Below are 16,434 nucleotides of genomic sequence, written 5' to 3'. Positions count from 1 at the left end.
TCTCTCCTTCCCTCCTTCCATCCCTCTCTTTTTCATGCACCCATGGCAACTGCAACAGCCTCGAGATTTCAGATTTCTTACAACCTTCAGTGGGCATCAAATGCATTTCTGAACAATTCTTTACTTACTTGATCTTTAGAAGCAATATTAGATTTTCTACAATATTTAAGTTTGAGCATCTGTTTTCAATCATTACAGTTGTTATAAGAATTGTATATACTTTAGGTATCTCATAGGACCAACATTCTACAGACTCTTTTTACACCTTCTAAATTGTGAATTAAATCAAAGGTTTACTCTCTCTTTAACATGTGGCTCTCTTAATGTTTTCTTTGGGTGACTTACATGATGAGTCTAAAAAAATTGTTGTAGTTAGCTTTTGTTTGCCATGGATTATAAAAATCAAGTAAATTATGTCCATTTTTTATGAGTTAGCAGAATTATATATGTTATATACAGTGTTTTTACTATAACATTAAATATAATTTTGTTCACATCAACAACAACAAAAAAAATGAGAACTCAAAATGGTTTTATCAAATGCTGAAATAACTGTTGATATTTTTCATAGGGTTATTAGATTTAAAAAAAGTTCTGTCTTGATTTCAGCAAACAAGAGGCAATGTTTTCATGCCAAGAAGGTCAAATTAGTCTTGGTGGCTGTACTATTAGACATTACCCTTTGTATGAACAACTATGTCAATCGGTTTACTCTTGCAACGTGAAGACCAGGTTCTCACCACCAGTTGAAACCTAGTGGTATAAAACTAGAGTGTTTTATACGACTCTAGCAGAGACAAGATCCTGGGAATTTACAGTAGAAAGATTCTTTTTATCAGTTGGTCAACTGTTGCTTAATTATGTCATTTAACCAAGTCATTTTTTGGACTTTAGTTCTTTCATCTGTATTTTCAGTAGTGTATTACTGGATAGTTCTTGATATTTTGTGATTATTTATCCTATGACTTTAATAACCTAAAATTTATTAACCTGTAGCCTGTGAGCCCCTAGGTAAGGAGGCTGAGTCTACTTTAACAAAGCCATAATTGTCTGAAATGGCAGATAAACATTCTTATGTTCATATAATCGTATTTCTGATGATCAGTGTTAATGCATACAAATGCCATCAGAAAAATAATGTTGGTATGAATATGGATATTAAAGGCTATTCTGATGAGGTCTCAAACTGAAATAATGAGCTGTTTATTTAAAAAATGGAGCAGATATGATTCTTGTTATAAAGTGGAAAAGAACTTGGTTGAATTTATTTTCAGTGTTTTGGGGAAAGTAATACAAACAAGTGATAAAATTGTATATTTAGATGAGGGGATTTCTATGCAAACTGTACAAAGAGAAACTGGGCTTCTCCATGCTGCTTCTAGTAAAATGTGAGATAAGGGATTAAAATGAAGGGATAGTTAAGTTTAAAGAAAACAGATCTTAAAGATTTGAAAAAGATAAGCCTATTCATATTGCAAAAACCTGAGGAAGACTGTTCAAGAGAAAACCAAGGGTGTGGTTGGACACTCATTCCTAAAAGAGATTATCCATGATGTTAACCAGCCCTATAGGCAGAAGCCAGGAATATAGATGAAATTATTACACAAGCAGAGATGCAATCAGTTTGGATCAAAGGCACAGGACTAGACTATAGAGCTCTTCAGCTCTGACTATGATTTATTCCTCAAGATAAGGGAAGAGGGACTCTAAAGGTAATTCAGCGATCACCAGGCTCACCAAAGGCCCTGGCAGCAAGGCAGCCTCCACCTTAGTTTCAAAAGAGTTGAGCCACCTCTGTGGTTTCAACAGGCCCGGCTGCTGCCCCAGCCCAGCAGAGCTTCTGGGACAAGACCATCACCTAGCAGGCCCAGAAGTGGGGCACCAAGCCAGAGAGGGTTACCTTCATGTCTTTAGTTCTAACGGAAGTTGCCTTGCTAGGTCTTGGACTTGCCTGCAAACCTGTCACCCCTTTGTTCCTTTTGATGTCTCCCTCCTAGAATGAAAAAGTTTCATTCTAAACTTTTATGCCTGCTCCTCCATCATATTTTGGAAGTGGATAAGTTGTCTCGTTTCACAGGTTCACAGCTGGAGCGAAAGTACGTCAAGATGAATTGTACCTCCATTTTCAAACATACGTGACCTAGGTATTTAGATAACACTTTTGACTTTACAGTTGATGCTGGAATGAATTAAGATACGGGGGACTGTTGGGATGGAATAAATGCAAGACATGAATTTTGGAATGCCAGGGTGGAAGTATTGGATTGAATGTTTGTGCCCCTCGTAAAATTCGTATGTTGAAACCCTAACTCCCTGTGTGGTTGTATTTGGAGATGGCGCCTCTATAGAAGTACTGTAGGTTAAATGAAGTCGTGAGGTTGGGGCCCTCCTCTGGTAGAATTATAAGAAGAGACACTAAACATACCTGTTGTTCTCTCTCTCCCTAATGTATCCGGAGGAAAGGCCTTATGAGGACAAAGCAGCTGCCTACAGACCAAGAAGAGAGCCCTCACTTTAAACCAAACCCACCAGACTTTGATCTGGGATTTCCATCCTGCAGAACTATGAGAACTAAATTTCTGTCATTTAAGCCACCCCAGTCTATGTATGGTATTCTGTTATGGTAGCCTGAGAAGACTACATAGTTATGAGAGAATGGCAAAACTAATTCTAAACACTGGTCATAAACATAGGCATTTCCATATTATGTGATTTAAATGCTTTAGAGAGAGTTCATGTTCTAAAATTTCTTGTGTACTTTGGTGCCTAAATGACTTAAATTCCACAAGTAAGAATTATCTTCTTTTGGTTTATTTTCTTCCTTTCTTATAACCAAACATTTAAGAGACAAAGCCAAGATTCTAAATATTTTCTAGAGGTGAGGTGACTGGAAGGCTATTGTGAGGGAGAGGAAAGGAGCCGATAGTGTGGTAGAGACTTATTGAAGGTTCCTTACAGCCACTTCACTATCTGCCTTCCCCGACCTTCAAAAGTGGCATGCTGACAAATTAAAACCACAAGTATCTCTTTATTTTCTGTTTGTCATTACAGTACATCTCACTCTATTGCCAACAGTTTGAATGTGACATAACTGCATTCTGAAGTGATAACTCAAGCTGGCCTTCAGAAATGCAATTACACAGCTGCTTGTCAACAAAGATTAATATACTACTACATTCCCAATGCACACACATACCCCATCACCACTGCCACTGCTGCCGTCACACACCTTATGTATAAACCAAGAATGTTGGCTTTAAATATGTCCTTGTAAAATCTGTGTTTGTTAAATGAAGAACCCACATTTCCTATTCCCCAATGAAAATAATAATTCAGCATTAGTCAAAATAAAATGTTTGATGTTTTATAATAATAAATATTTACTTCCAAAATCTCTTATTATTTTATCTATTTGCTTTGGGAAAAATGAAGATAAATGAATTCCAAACTGGATTAATAAAGTAGAGAAAGCTGTACAAGGTTGGACTCCATCAGCAAGAGGAAACATTATGATGGCATTGATGCAATTGTTACATAGAATCTTTTTATAAAAAATGCAGAAAGCATAATACAATCTAAAGCTGAAAAGTTTAAAATTCCATCAAAATACAAAGTCGGTTTCTGAGTTTAATAAAAAGGTAGGTAAATAATTTCTACAAATTTTATACCCAAATTATAGGATATTAGAAATGAATAAAAACACACATCTAAATGTTGATGTAAGGGAAAGTTGAAATATTTAGTATGGTCCAAAAAAGAGCTCCTTTTAGGCATGGAAAGTTTGAAGCCTGCTCTTAGCTGTGTCTCTGTCATTATAAAACCATCTGTTGTGGAAATGTCGTTTTGTGGTAAATAATTTCAGAGAAAACACAAATCTAGTAAGAGACCTAGCACTGCAGATTCATCATTCTGATTCTATAAACACTTGTTGAATGCCCACTGTGCACAGTTCTGGGCATCTCTGGCAAACTCTGGACCCCTGGCACCAGGTAAATGGCACAGCCAAGCCCTGCTCCTTTGCCTTCTAAGAAGGCCCATATTAAAGTGCATGGAGGAAAACATATATTGTTTTAAAGACACTGAGGAAAGTGAAAGGACTTGTAAAATCTCCCTCTGTAATGCGTTTCAATGTTAATAGAGTAAAATTTTTCTGAAATGAATAGATGAGTTCAACCTTGACTGGCAGCTTTCACAGTGCTTTCATTTTGAAAACAATCTAATCCTATAGCCCCAGAGTTACTACCAAATGCAACTTAATACTGTACGTGGCACATAAAATTCATTTTTTATTCTTTTGTCAGAAGACAAGACATGGAGAAACCTGGCCAAAACACTATGAGAATGCTTCGTGTTCTCACAGATATTAGGGATAGTATCATGATCACAAAATCATAGCTATGGATAAAAATTCTTCTGAATCCCAGGGGAGAGAAGAATGACTCAGGAAAATAGATGCATTCAGGAGACTCAGTATATTATAAACTACTTTGCATTGCTTTATTTTTTAAGAGAGTCTTCCACCACTTTGGGAACAGTAACATCTAATTTTTTGTGATCTTACAAACTTTTGGTGTAAGAGATTTAATTCAATGTTTCTAAGGTACCTGTCATGCAGCACTGTACTTTGACGCCCTTCTCTGATCCACAACGCCCTCCAGGGGTAATTGCTCTCTCTAAGTTGTATATACTGCTTTAAGCTACAAAATCGTTATTTTGAGCTCTTTATGCAATAAAACTCAGAGAGGTGCATCCCAGATTACAAATATATTAAAATTCGTGGGCCCTACTTTTGGAGATTCTGATTTAACGGGACTAGGGGTGGGGGGAGGAATCTGAATGTTAAGTTCATCTTTACCCCGCAAGTGTCTCTGAAGCAAGTGGCTTACTGAGCAACTGCTCTAGAAGCAGTAACCTACAGGAAACTACAAGAGAATGTCTTTGTTCTCATTCTTATGAAATGTACACTGAAGTATCATGGAAATGGAGCACACCCTCTCCAAATTTCTCTCAAATGTTTCAGAGAGGGAGAGAGAGGGGTAAGACAAACAGGATGAAGCCTAAATGATTGCTGAATCTTAGTAACCCACATATGAGAATTCATCGTACTGTTTTGCAACTTTGCACTGAATTTAAAATTACATCCAAAATACGGGAAGTCCCTGTTGGGATGGAGTTTGTAATTGATACAGGAAAAAGAGAAGAAGGGAATGGGGCACTCGGGGTATCTTAGGATTACAGTGTAGAAACTGGAGGATGGTTACTACTATAGGGGAAACAAAAGCGTAAATGTACATTAAATAGCTTGTGTGTGTGTGCATGTGTGTTCACAGTCATATGTATCTTAATGTGCGTTTTATTCCTATGTATAATACACACATACACAAAATTCACATAATAATGCAATCCTTAAACTCTATTATTTCTGTATTGTAATTATCTTTATTGGATGAGGAGATAAACTCACCATTTTAATTAGTTTTATGCATGTTTTCACGAATATTTATTTTTCATATATATATGTCTTAGTCTGTTCAGGCTGCTATAACAAACTACCCTGGACTAAGTGGCTTAAAAACAACAGAAATTGATTTCTTTTTTTTTTTTTTTTTGAGACGGAGTCGTGCTCTATCGCCCATGCTGGAGTGCAGTGGGGTGACCTCAGCTCACTGCAATCTCCGTCTCTTGGATTCAAATGATTCTCTTGCCTCAGCCTCCCGAGTAGCTGGGACTACAGGCATGTGCCACCACACCCAGCTAATTTCTTTGTATTTTTAGTAGAGACAGGGTTTCTCCATGTTGGCTGCTCTCAAACTCCTGACCTCAGGTGATCCGCCCACCTTGGCCTCCCAAAGTGCTGGGATTACAGAATTAAGCCAGTGCACCCCCAGAAATTGATTTCTTAGGTTCTCAGAGCTGGGAAGGCCAAGATGAAGTCACCAGCAGATTCAATATCTGGTGCCTGCCACCTAGTTCACAGAGGGCACTTTCTAGCTCTGCCCTCACATGGTGGAAAAGGCAGTGTCTTTTGGTGGCCTCTCCCATAAGGGCACTAATCTCATTGTTTAGTATCACTTTCGGCCATTTGTTCTTCAAATGTTTATTTCTGTCCCCCTCCCTCTATTTTCCCCTTTAAAAATTCAACTATACATGTATTAGGCTGCTTTAAATTATTTCATAGCTCACTGATGTTCTCTTCATGTATTTTTCTAGTCTCGTTTTTCCTATGAGGTTCTTTTTGGATAGCTTTTTGTGTTTTTGTTTTGTTTTGTTTTGTTTTTGAGATGGAGTCTTGCTCTATCGCCCAGGCTGGAGTGCAGTGGTACGATCTCGGCTCACTGAAAGCTCCACCTCCCAGGTTCACGCCATTCTCCTACCTTAGCCTCCCGAATAGCTGGGACTACAGGCGCCCGCCACGATCCCCGGTTAATTTTTTGTATTTTTAGTAGAGACGGGGTTTCACTGTGTTAGTCAGGATGGTCGTGATCTCTTGACCTCATGATCTGCCCGCCTCGGCCTCCCAAAGTGCTGGGATTACAGGCTTGAGCCACCGCACCCGGCCTTTTGGATAGTTTTTACTGGTATGTCCTCAAGTTCACTAATCTTTCTTATGCAATATCTAATCAGCTATTTGTCTCCTTTACTGGATTTTTCATCTTAGACACTGTAGTTTTCATCTAGTATTTTGAAGATACAGTTTTTCCTACGTCTTCCATGTCCATTCTTGATGTGTCCAATCTTTCCTCTCGCTTTTCAAACACATGGAATACAGTCAGATTCACTGCATTAACTGTTTTAATGTCCTGGTCTGCTAATGCTATCATCTTGTCAGCTCTGGGATGATTTTAATTGATTGGTTTTTCTTCTCTGTATGTGTCATATTCCACCAATGATGATACTACCTGATGCAAGTTTTAACTTGCAGGGGGTGCTGGATATTTTTTATTCCTACAAATCGTCAGGAACTTTGCTCTGATATACAATTAAGTTACATGGAAACAATTTCGTATTTTCAAGTATTGCGTGGTTGGACCAGGGGAGTGTGTAGTCTAGGGCTAATTTTGCCTAAGTAATGAGACACTTCTGAGTAGACTACCTTTTGCCTTGTTAAGTTTTCCAGTTGGGGATTGGGGAAAAATAATAAAACAGGTCCTGTGAATGCCTTAGGTACCATTCAACTCAATATTTTCAGATGAATCTTTCGCCAGTCTTGGGTCTTTTCCTAACATGAATATGTCGTCCTATACTCAGTTTAGGACACAAGGGTGGTCTTATTCAGGTCACATGTTTTTTCTTCGTACATCTTCCATGTTTGGAGCTTTGTCCAATGAACTCTAGACACCTTTGCCTCACCAGACTTCAAAGTGTGTCTTCCAAACTTAGAGAGACCACTTGGCTCTCTCTCCGAGTCCCTTCTCCTGTGTTGTGACCTGGAGAATATTCTGTGACAGAAACCTAGGAAAATTTCAGTCCACTTTTTTTTTCCCCCTCATTTTTGGGGGATGACTTTCTTTCTTTGCTTAATGTCCAAGTACGTGAAAAATATTGTATTATGTATTTGTCCAGATTTATTGTGTCATTTCAGGTGGGATGAAAATCCAGTGTTATTTCATCTTTGCCAAAAGTGGAACACTCCAGATTATTTTTGAGTTTTGAGTTTTGATTTTTTTTTATCTCCCAATATTTTAGTTGAGGAGAGAGAATTTTCTGTACCTTTCAAGTTCTGTTAAATAGGAAACAAATATCAATCTTTTCAATCCCTTATGTAAACATACAACATTTGTGTCTTCTAAAACCAAGACAAGATAGATTAGATAGATTTTGTTTCATTCTCACTATCATTTATCAAAAAAACTGCTTTATATTCCTGTCTACTTTTTTTCCATTACAGAATTCCTTTGTTGATTAGAAGTTGAGAGCACTCTGCCCTACTCAGAATGTTCCCAATTTGTAAATTTCTTTAAAAATCTGACTTAATTTACATGATGCATTCTTTTTAATTACTATCTTCAAAATTATCACTATTTTATCACCTTAATCTGGTTTGAGATTTAACCTTCGACTTATTACTCTTCAGAAATTCTTAAGGAAAATTCTTCTTTTGGTGTATTGCAAATAATTAATACAATTTAAGCTAACAATAAATGTTTCAAAGTATTTATTCTCTATATGAATCATAATACTTCCTCAAATTTCAACTTCATCGATAGTATTGTCATTGTCATTCTTTACTCTCATAACAGCTAAACACATTAATATGAAGATATTCAAAGGCTACATTTTACCTTCTAATTACATTATAATCATTTCACTTAAAACACTTTCTGTTTAGTCTGTTTTCTCTTTTTCTTCTGTGAAATATTTATACCTCTGTTTGTAAGTATTCAGTATAATTTTTTTCCCTGTGTTTTACTAAGAACAACAGAGATTTTTCAAAAGAGTGTAGGCATAAACATTAGAATGACACAAAGGACATCAATAAAGACAATGGGCTCCAGCTTGTGCCAATAACAAAATTTTGTACAATTTCAATAAGGCAGGAACCTGATGATTCCTGTCTATCAGGAAAAAAACTATTTCTGATTCAAAAGTATGTTTGGGAGTCTGAGGCAGGTGGATCACCTGAGGTCAGGAGTTCAAGACCAACCAGACCAACATTGTGAAACCCTGTCTCTACTAAAAAGACAAAAAATTAGCTGGGTGTGGTGGCAGGCACCTGTAATCCCAGCTACTCAAGAGGCTGAGGCAGGAGAATTGCTTGAACCCAGGAGGCGGAGGTTGTAGTGAGCCAAGATAGCATCACTGCACTCCAGCCTGGGAGACAGAGTGAGACTCCATCTCAAAACAAACAAACAAACAAACAAATATATATATATATGTACACACACATATATATGTATGCTCAGTCTACCTTGTAACCTCTATGTTGTCACCTTGCCACTATCCATTTAACAAATAATTTAAGTACCTGCTATTAACTTGGCACAATTCTAAAATACTGATTAAGATACTGATACTTAGCTGATTCTAAAACACTAATACTTAGGATTAAGACACAAAATGATCTACTTTAAAACATTTGATATATCTTGAAAGATATAGAGCATTAAAATGAAAAAAGAAAAACTAGCTCCAAAGAATTTTTCCTGCAGGCTTTATTCCAAATCTCCTAGAGATGATTTCTTTCAGGTAGGGTTGCTAGATAAAATATAGGACATTCAGTTAAATTTGAATTTTAGATAAATAATAGATTATTTTTGTACCAATATTTCTCAAATATTGCATGGGACACAAACTAAAACAAGCAAGCAAGCATGCATTTGTTATTTAACTTTAAATTGAGCTCATCAATCTGTATTTTTATTTGATAAAGAGAGATAAGGTTATGTAACTTGCCCAAGGTCACAGAACCAGTAAGTGATAGAGCAGAATTCCAACTCAGAAGCCCAGCTCAGTGTCTACACATGCATCCAATATAGTTTACTGTTTCTCCTTTAGCAGTCGATGGGTGTTATCCCAATGTTATACGATACTCTTTAAAACAACAATCAAATGTGTACGTTCAATTCCCTTGTGAGTTCTAAAATTCAACTTCTATTGCTTTACATTATTTTTACAGAGAATTTATATTCATAAGTTTCTAATCATGCCTTTATTTTCTCATGTTGGATTTCTACTATCATTAGCATCTTAAAACACTTTTAAGACTCGGACAGACAGAGCAGAGTACCGAGGCTTGCATTGTGAATTCTAGCTCCAAATGAATGGCAAGAACAAACCGGCAATCCCGAGAGGACCCACAGACCCTCTGAAGGAAGTGGACTGCTTCTGCAGGACCCTGAAATACTTTGAGTGCCCCAACTGCAGAAGTGGGAAAGGGAGATCCTCTCCCAAACCTACCCCCACTGGGGAAACTGAAGGTCTGTTTTTGGGAGAAGCTTCCAACCTTACCTGGAGCTAAGTCAATTTAGAAAGCCAAGTGAAACACAGGGGTAGAGGAAACAGAAAGAAAGGGCCTAGGAGCCTGCTGGGTCCCCAAGCAAGCCATTCCTGCCTAGCACCAGAGGGATACATTGGGAGGGCGGCCAGAGGAGCAGGGAGCAAAACTCCACAGGGAGGAGGAAATCTCCAGCTGAACTCTGTAACAATTTGAACTGCATGAGAAGCTTCCTGGCCAGAACTCAGGGGAAGGCATGAATCCGGTGTGCAGACTCCACAGGCCAAAGAAGAACTAAGCCCTTTTCTTTCGCAGATTGGAGAACTAGCCTGGGTCAAGTTCTCAAGCCTGGCTTGCCCACCACCTGGAAACATATAGGGTGCTGTTAGGGGGACATGGTGAGCATGAGACCAGCCCTTTGGTTTGCATGGGAGCTGGGTGATGCCTGTACTGCTGGCTTTCCCCCACTTCCCTGACAACCTGCATGACTCAGCAGAGGAAGACATAATCCTTCTGGGTACACAGCTCGTTGACCTGGGAACCTCACCCCTATCCCCCATAGCAGCCGCAGCAAGACCTGCCCAAAGAGAGTCTAAGTTCAGACATGCCTAGCCCCACCCCCACCTGATGGTCCTTCCCTACCCACCTTGGTGACTGATGGCAAAGGGCATATAAGCTTGGGAGTTCTGTGGTCCCCCCAACCACTGGTTCCTCTCCATACTATCAAAGCTGATGCTCTCTGGAAAGCACCACCTCCCAGCAGGAGGCCAACCAGCACAAAAATAGAGCATTAAACCACCAAAGCTAAGAACCCTCACAGAGTGCATTTCACCCCACTGCCACCTCCACTGGAATGGTGATGGTATCCACAGCTGAGAGACCCACAGAGGGTTCACATCACAGGACTCTGTGCAGACAACCCCCATCATGGGCCCAGAGCCAGGTAGACTTGCTGGGTGGCTAGACCCAGAAGAGAGACAACAATCACCGCAGTTCAGCTAACAAAAAGCCACATCCTTAGGAAAAGGAGGAGAGTACTACATCAAGGGATCATTCCACAGGACAAAAGAATCTGAACAACAGTCTTCCCTATGACAAAGGCTATCCAAATGAATAGGAACCAGAAAACCAACTCTGGCAATATGACAAAACAAGGCTATTTAACACCCCCCAAAAATCACACTAGCTCACCAGCAATAGATCCAAACAGAGAAGAAATTCCCAGTTTACCTGAAAAAGAATTCAGGAGATTAGTTATTAAGCCAATCAGGGAGGCACCAGAGAAAGGTGAAGCCCAGTGCAAGGAAATCCAAAAAAATGATACTAGAAGTGAAGGGAGAAATACACAAGGAAATAGATAGCATAAAGAAAAAACAATAAAAAATTCAGGAAACTTTGGACACACTTATAGAAATGCAAAATGCTCTGGAAAGTCTCAGCTATAGAATTGAACAAGTAAAAGAAAGAAATTCAGAGCTCAAAGACAAGGTGTTCAAATTAACCCAATCCAACAGAGGCAAAGAATAAGAAAATATGAACAAAGCCTCAAAGAAATCTGGGATCATGTTAAATGACCAAACCTAAAAATAATTGGTGTTCCTGATGAAAAGAGAAATCTAAAAGTTTAGAAAACATATTTGGGGAAATAATAGAGGAAAACTTCCCAGCCTTGCTAGAGACCTAGACCTCCAAATACAAAAAAAACATAAAGAACACCTGGGAAATTCCTTACAAAAAGATCATTGCCTGGGCATGTTGTTATCAGGTTATCTAAAGTTAAGATGAAGGGAAGAATCTTAAGAGCTATGAAACAGGAGCACCAGGTAACCTACAAAGAAAAGCCTGTCAGATTAACAGCAGATTTCCCAGCAGAAACTCTACAAGCTAGAAGGGATTGAGGCCTTATCTGAAGCCTCTTCAAACAAAACAATTATCAGCCAAGAATTTTGTATCCAGCAAAAATAAGTATCATATATGAAGGAAAGATACAGTCTTTTTCAGACCAACAAATGCTGAGTCAATTTCCCACTAACAAGCCACTGCTATAAGAATTGCTAAAAAGAGCTCTAAATCTTGAAACAAATCCTGAAAACACATCAAAACAAAATCTCTTTAAAGAATAAATCACGCAGGACCTATAAAACAAAACTAAGAGTTAAAAAGCAAAAACAAACAAGCAAAAAAAGAAAAGAAAAAAAAAACCACACACAGTACACAGGCAAGAAATAGCATGATGAATGTAACAGTACCACACATCTCAATACTCACATTAAATGTAAATGGCCTCAATGCTCCACTTAAAAGATATAGAACTGCAGAATGGACAAGAACTCATCAACCAACTATCTGCTGCTTTCAGGAAACTCACCTACCACATAAGGACTCACATAAACTTAAAATAAAGGGATGGGAAAAGACATTTCATGCAAATGGACACCAAAAGCAAGCAGGGGAAGCTATTCTTGTACCAGACAAAACAAAATTTAAAGCAACAGCAATTAAAAGAGACAAAGAAGGGGATTATATAATGGAAAAAGGCCTTGTCCCACAGGAAAATATCACAATCCTAAACACATATGCACCTAACACCGAAGCTCCCAAATTTATAAAACAATTACTAATAGACCTAAGAAATGACATAAACAGCAACACACTAATAGTGGGGAACTTCAATACTCCACTGACAGCAATAGACAGGTCATCAAAACCAAAAGTCAACAAAGAAGCAATGGATTTAAACTATCCCATGGAACAAGTGAACTTAACAGATATATACAGAACATTTCATCCAACAACTGCAGAATACACATTCTATTCAACAGCGCATGAAACTTTCTCCAAGAGAGACCATATAATAGGTCATAAAATGAGCATCAATAAATTTAAGAAAATTGAAATTATGTCAAGCACTCTCACAGACCACATTGGAATAAAACTGAAAATAAACTCCAAAAGGAACCTTCAAAACCATGCAAATACATGGAAATTAAATAACGTGCTCTTGAGTGAGCATTGGGTCAAAAATGAAATCAAGATGGAAGTTTAAAAATTCTTCAAACTGAACAGTAATGATGATACTACCTATCAAAACCTCTGGGATACAGCAAAGGTAGTGCTAAAAGGAAAGTCCATAGCCCTAAATGCCTACATCAAAAAGACTGAAAGCATGAACTGACATTCTAAGGCCACACTTCAAGGAACTAGAGAAACTAGAACAAACCAAATCCAAACCCAACAGAAGAAAGGAAATAACCAAGATCAGAGCAGCGGTAAATGAAATTGAAACAAACAAGCAAAAAGGATAAATAAAACAAAAAGCTGGTTATTTGAAAAGATAAATAAAATTTATAGACTATTAACAACATGAACCAAGGAAAGAAGAGAGAAAAACCAAATAAGCTCATTAAGAAACAAAACAGGAGATATTACAACTGACACCACTGAAATACAAAAGATAATCCAAGGCTACTATGAAAACCTTTACACACATAAAGTAGAAAACCTAGAAAAGATGAATAAATTCCTGGAAAAATACAATCCTCCTAACTTAAATCAGGAAGAATTAGATACCCTGAACAGACCAATAACAAGCAGTGAGAATGCAATGGTAATTAAAAAATTACCAACAAAACAAAGTCCAGGACCAGTTGGATTCACAGCAGAATTCTACCATTCAAAGAATTTGTACCAATTCCTTTGATACTATTGCACAAGACAGAGAAAGAAGGAACCCTCGCTAATTCATTCTATAAAGCCAGCATCACCCTAATACCAAAACCAGGAAAGGACATAACCAAAAAAGAAAACTACAGACCAATACCTTTGATGAATATAGGTGCTAAAATCCTTAAAATACTAGCTAACTGAATCCAACAACATATCAAAAAGATCATCCACCATGATCAATTGGATTTCATACCAGGGATGCAAGGATGGTTTAACATATGCAAGTCAATAAATGTGATACACCACATAAACAGAATTGAAAACAAAAATCACATGATCATCTCAATAGATGCAGAAAAAGCATTCCACAAAATCCAACATAGCTTTATGATTAAAACTCTCAACAAAATCGGCATACAAGGGGCATGCCTTAATATAATAAAAGCCGTCTATGACAAACCCGCAGCCAACACAATACTGAATGCGGAAAAATTGAAAACATTCCCTCTGAGAACAAGACAGGATGCCCAATCTCACCACTCCTCTTCAGCATAGAACTGGAAGTCCTAGCCAGAGCAATCAGACGAGAGAGAAATAGCAAATGTACCAAATTAGTAAAGTAGAAGTCAAACTGTCACTCTTTGCTGACGGTATGATTGTTTACCTTGAAAACCTCGAAGATTCCTCCAGAAAGCTCCTAGAACTGATAAAAAGAATTCAGTAAAGTTTCCAGATAAAAGATTAATGTACACTAATCAGTAGCTCTTCTATACATCAACAGTGACCAAGTGGAGAATCAAATCAAGAACTCAACCACTTTAACAATAGCTGCAAAAAAAAAATTTAGGAATGTTTACATAACCAAGGAGGTGAAATGCCTCTACAAGGAAAACTATAGAATGTTGCATAAAGAAATCATAGATGAGACAAACAAATGGAAATACATCGCATGCTCATTAATGGGTAGAATTAATATTGTGAAAATAACCACAGTGCCAAAAGCAATCTACAAATTCAATGGAATCCTCATCAAAATACCACCATCATTCTTCACATAATTAGAAAAAATAATTCTGAAATTCATATGGAATAAAAAAGAGCCTGCATAGCCAAAGCAAGACTAAGCAAAGAGAACAAATCTGGAGGCATCACACTACCTGATTTCAAACTACACTATAAGGCCATAGTCATCAAAACAGCATGGTAGTGGTATAAAAATAGGCACACAGACCAATGGAACAGAATACAGAACCCAGAACTAAACCAAAATCCTTAAGAGCCGACTGATCTTTGACCAAGCAAACAAAAACATAAACATAACCCTTTCCAATAAAAGGTGCTGGGATAACAAAAACAAAAACATAACCCTTTTTGATAAGTGGTGCTGGGATAATTGGCTAGCCACCTGTAGCAGAATGAAACTGGATTTTCATCTCTCACCTTATACAAAAATCAACTCAAGATGAATTAAATACTTAAGTCTAAGATCTGAAACTAAAAATTCTGGAAGATAACATTGGAAAAACCCTTCTAGACTTTGGCTTAGGCAAGGATTTCATGACCAAGAACCCAAAAGCAAATGGAATAAAAACAAAGATAAATAGTTGGAACTTAATTAACCTAAAGAGTTTTTCCATGGCAAAAGGAACAGTCAGCAGAGTAAACAGACAACCCACAGAGTGGGAGACAATCTTCACAATCTATACATCTGACAAAGGACTAATATCCAGAATCTACAACCAACTCAAACAAATCAGTAAGAAAAAAACAACCCCATCAAAAAGTGGGCAAAGGATATAAAGAGACAAGTCTCAAAAGAAGATATAAAAATGGACAACAAACATATGAAAAAATGTTCAACATCACTAATGATCAGGGAAATGCAAATCAAAATCAAAATGCGATACCACCTTACTCCTGCAAGAATGGCCATAGTCAAAAAATCAAACATCAGTAGATGTTGGCATGGGAACACTCCTACACTGCGGATGGGAATGTAAACTAGTACAACCACTATGGAAAACAGTGTGGAGATTCCTTAACCAACTAAAAGTAGAACTGCCATTTGATCCAGCAATCCCACCACTGTGTATCTACCCAAAGGAAAAGAAGTCATTATATGAAAAAGATACTTGCACATCCATGTTTATAACAGTACAAATCACAATGGCAAAATTGTGGAACCAACCCAAATGTCCATCAATCAATGAGTGGATAAAGTAGCTGGTATATTTATACAGTGGAATACTACTTAGCCATGAAAAGGAATGAATTAATGGCATTTGCAACAAGCTGGATGAGACTGGAGACTATTATTCTAAGTGAAGTAGCTCAGGAATGGAAAACCAAACATTGTATGCTCTCACTGATATGTGGGAGCTCAGCTATGAGGAAATAAAGGTATAAGAATGATACAATGGACTTTGGAGACTTAAGGGGAAAGAGGGAGGGGACAAGGGATAAAAGACTACAAATATGGTTCAGTGTATACTGCTTGGGGTTGATGGCTGTAACAGAATCTCACAAATCACCACTAAAGAACTTACTCATTTAACCAAATACCACCCGTACTCCCAATAACTTATAGAAAAATTTAAAAATAATTTAAAAAACACTTTTAAGCAATTGTAACAGATTCTGGTAATTCTTTTCCAATCAGTGGTGCCAAACTACACTGTTATGCCCTCCAGAGAAAGGCCAACAGGAACACGCCTACGGTGAGGCAGGTTAGGCTTAGCACTCATTATAGCAAGGGAAAGCACACTGTGGGCTATCTTTGTAAAAGGGAGAAAGAAATAATCTATTACAAGTTTGAGGTTTTGGTCAGTTGGCTA

This window comes from Papio anubis, chromosome 4 (genome assembly GCF_008728515.1).
Source record: "Papio anubis isolate 15944 chromosome 4, Panubis1.0, whole genome shotgun sequence".
Classification (NCBI taxonomy): domain Eukaryota; kingdom Metazoa; phylum Chordata; class Mammalia; order Primates; family Cercopithecidae; genus Papio; species Papio anubis.
This window is presented reverse-complemented; position numbering follows the sequence as displayed.